The sequence below is a fragment of the Brassica oleracea genome, chromosome C8 (genome assembly GCF_000695525.1).
Source record: "Brassica oleracea var. oleracea cultivar TO1000 chromosome C8, BOL, whole genome shotgun sequence".
In the NCBI taxonomy this organism is placed as follows: Eukaryota; Viridiplantae; Streptophyta; class Magnoliopsida; order Brassicales; family Brassicaceae; genus Brassica; species Brassica oleracea.
Window position 1 is genome coordinate 3239040 of NC_027755.1, and position 4416 is coordinate 3243455.

Here is a 4416-nt window from a genome sequence, read left to right on the forward strand (position 1 = left end):
CATCCTTAGTTCGATACTTGATCACCCAAGGTCTAATCTCTATGCCCATGAGTTCTCTTTTCCCTTAGTCAAGAAAGTATCATTCTGTAATTACTTTCTAGTATTAGTAGTAGTTTAAAACCCATCTAAATCATTGGTTGCACTTAGATTAAGTGAGTACTTGAATTCTCGGTGCTATGATATCCCTCAGAACTGGTTCGACAATCTTTTATACTATAACATTTGTCTTAGGAGCCTTGAAAACTCCTAACATCATGCTGTATGTAGACGACATGCTGATAGCTGCCAAGAAGAAGTGTTATGTAGACGACATGCTGATAGCTGCCAACAATTCCATTTTGTATCCTTGGGAAGTATTGAATTTTGAAATCTGGAAAACACATCTTGAGAATTTGAATGACCTCCAGCTCAGTTGAGAAGTTTGGCCATGCATGTGGATCATTCACCATTGCAATCAGGTCCTTGCAATCCGTTCCAAATTTCTGACATGTCGAGTGCTGTAGCATGCTCTCCATTGTCCATCTTAATGCTTCCAGTTCAGAGTGAAGTGACGTCTCACGCCTCCTTAAGTTCCTTATCCCCATTAGTTGTATCCTCCCTCTGTCATCCTTCCATACCCATCCAATTCCACTGAATAGATCCGTAGAGGTCCATGAACCATCCACCATACAGATGTTCTCTAAGCTTAAGGCTTGTGTTTCTCCAACCATTTGTGTCTTTGGAGGAGCAGGTGTAGAATCCTTTGCACTATATCATGACTGGCACTCACTCTCTGCGTATCTGACTAACTCCAAGGGGTCCCTATCTATACCTCTGAACAGCTTATCGTTCCTCGCTTTCCAGATGTACCAAATTATCCAAGGATATGGGTCTCTATCATTTTGTGGTTCCATAATACTATTCTTCCTCCAAAAGAGATAATCCATGTTGGTGTAGATACTTGAAGTAGGGAAAGTTTGAGAGCTTGACGGTGTTGATGACAATGCCCATGCTTGTACTGCTGGTGGGCATTCAAAGATCGCATGAGTAGCCGTCTCTTTCGGCTCTCCACATCTTGGGCAGTAGTTATCACATCGCATATTGCGACGTACCAGATTCCTTGCGACAGCTACCTGCCCAGAAATAAGTTGCCATATAAGATGACAAATCTTTTGTGGTGCATTGACTTTCCAAGCAAAGGCTTGAAGTTTGGTTATACTGGGCTCAACAACTTATTTTTCCTCCACATCTCTCAGAATATTTGTAGCTACCCAATATCCTGATTTGACAGCATATTATCCATTTTTGGTGTAGCTCCAGCAAAAAGTATAGCGTCGATGAGTAGGGCTTATGGCCAGACTCTGAATCATTGATATATCCTCTTGGTCTACATACTGTTCCAGTATTCAAGTATCCCACTCCTTTGTTTGAAAATCAATAAGATTACTGACTAACATCTTTGGATTAACTACTAGGGCTCTGGGGCGCGCCGGTCTTGCTCTGGATTAACATCTTTGTTCTTGGGTCTTTTTTTCTTCACACAAATTTCAGAGTATGATGTAACATCAAATCTATAAAGACTCGATTCACACAATAGATTTTTATATTCGAATTTAGCTAGACAAATAAATTGAAAGATATGAACATCAGTAAATAAATAAAAAACTGTATGGAGAAATGCGCTAGACCTAACTAAAATATCAATTATCAGAGTTTATGAATAACAGCTCTATAACTAAATTCACAGCAGCGAATCAATCAACTTTCGTTGCAGAGATAATTAATTTCTAATTCCTAGAATCTTTTTTTTTTCTTTTGAAAATTCAATTAGTTCAGACAAATATTAAGATCATGTTTGATAAGCCACTAAATCTCTAAACAAATCATAGTTTGAATAAATTGCATTAAGATAAGAGTGAGAGATACTGAAGTTCGAAATCAATGTCTAAAAGAGTTCTAACATGTCTCTTCAAAATCTCTCTGAAATTTAAAATCAATCATAACCTAAATCGTGGTTTAAGAATATATTATATAAGGGAAAACTCGTCTGGAATTTTTTTGTAAATATTGAAAACTTTTGGGAAAAAGTTGCAATTTTTGAAACCTGGTTAAAATACATTGATTGATTTTTGTAAGCGAAGGATATCGACCGACACCAAATCCTTGGTTCGACATCGACTTGATTTTTTCGACTTTAATTCTCTTTAAACTCTCATTTTCTCAAGAATCTCCAAAACATACTTGGACTTGTAAAGACTCTAAAAACAACTTGAAACTTAATATCAAAGACTCTAAAATATGATTTATATCTTGGTCAAATTTTATAAACACCATGATATATCAAAAAATTATCTCCCGAGTTCACCCATTAAAACAAAAGATAATGGGCAAACTGTTGGGCGGTAAAATAGAAAAACTTCTATTAAAAGAAAAATATTTCAAAACATGCAACTATCTAACCTAATTGTTTACTATGGACAACCTATAAAAAGGAAACCCAAACCTTATAATAAGAGATAGGTTATTCAAGAATTCGACTATAGAATTAGGTAGCTAGAACTAGGGTTTCTAAACCAGTACTTCATCGATCAATAACATTTATACTTTTTCCTTGAATCTCGTTTTCTATTGCTTATTGTTTGTTTACGTAGTATATCACAAAGTATCTGCACAAGTTTACTCTAACATACATGTTTATATTATATAACTTAGCAACATTTCTCATTAGTTTAATTACATTTCAGATCATATATTACACACAATTTCAATTAGTATACACATTAGAATCTCTTCCTTTGAGTAATTGAGCTGTAATAGCACTAGGAGTGTCAAAATGGATAAAAATTAATGCACAATCCAAATCAATCCAATCCATGGATCTTAATGGATAGAAAAATTGGATACAAATGGATTAATAGATAAAATGGGTTAATGGACTTAATGGATTGAGTTAAAATGGTTTGGATTGTAATGGGTAATCGGTTATTCATAGCCAAACAAATAAAAATTTTAACAAACAAAAAATTAAATTAATATAAATAAAAAAATAACCAAACCAAAGTTCTAAACCAATTTAACTACATCAAACTTTACTTATTTTCTCATATATATAATTAAATTTTAATAAACTAAATCTAACATAATTCTCATATATATTTTAATTAACACCCAATTCCTCATAATAAGTCAAAATTTAGATTATATTTTGATCTTTTATAAATATATTTTTGGTTTTATATTAAATATTTCATAAGATTAAATTTGTATATTATATGTTGGCTTTTTAATAAGCCAAATTTAATCATAATTTTGCTAAAACCATAAAATTCAGTTTTTCTACCAAAATTTTAAATTGATAATTTTTCCATCAAAACCATTAAATCGTGTTTTCCGTCAAAACCGTAAAATCAATTTTTTAATGCAAAAACCTCATTTTTCCGCCAAACCCACAAAAACTGAGTTTTCAAGCCAAAACCACAAATCAAGTTTTTCCGCCAAAACTGTAAAATCGAGTTTTCACGCCAAAACCGTAAAATCGAGTTTTCCGTCGAAAATCGAAAAAACGTGTTTCTCTGCCAAAATTGTAAAATTGAGTTTTTCCGCCAAAACCGTAAAATCGTGTTTACCGCCAAAACCGTAAAGTCGTGTTTTCCCGCAAAGACCATAAAATTGAGTTTCTCTGCCAAAATTATAAAATTGAGTTTTCCAGCCAAAACCGTAAAGTCGTGTTTCCCGCCAAAATCATAAAGTCGTGTTTTCCCGCTAAAACCGTAAACTCGGGGTTGTCCGCGAAAACCGTCAAAATCGAGTTTTCCCGCCAAAATCGTAAAATCGAGTTTTCCCGCCAAAACCGCAATATTATTTTTCCGCCAAAACTGCAAACTCGTGTTTTCCCGCCAAGTCATTAAATACCGTGATTTTCACAAAAATCAAAATCACAAATTTGTTGTTTTCCGTCAAATATCAAAACTGTATTTTCCACCATAACATATAGGTGTGTTTTTTAAAAGTCTAAACACTATTTTTATTTTCATCCCTAAAATAATATTTTTAACTTTGATATCTTGCATATTTCCATTGTGTTATCCATTCACCCATGTGCATTTTGATCATATAGACTAGGATTTAGCCATGTTTAGGTTGCATTTTGCATGCATGAGTCTTTATTAGGTATTGGAGTACCACATGGAGTTCTTGGAGACATTTGGGTGCGTTTGGAGCTCAAAAGAGGTGATAAAGGTGATCATTGGACGAGCAGTGCATGAGAGCGACCCTACCGGAGCGACGCCATGAACTCGATGTGCCCTACCTCTCAGAGCGACAACACGAGGTCGCTTGCCATTTTCGTTTCGGAGCGACCTCCTAGAGCGACAAGGCAAAGTCGCTCCAGTTCCTAGAGCGACCTCACCACAGCGACACCCAGAGGTCGCTCGGGTT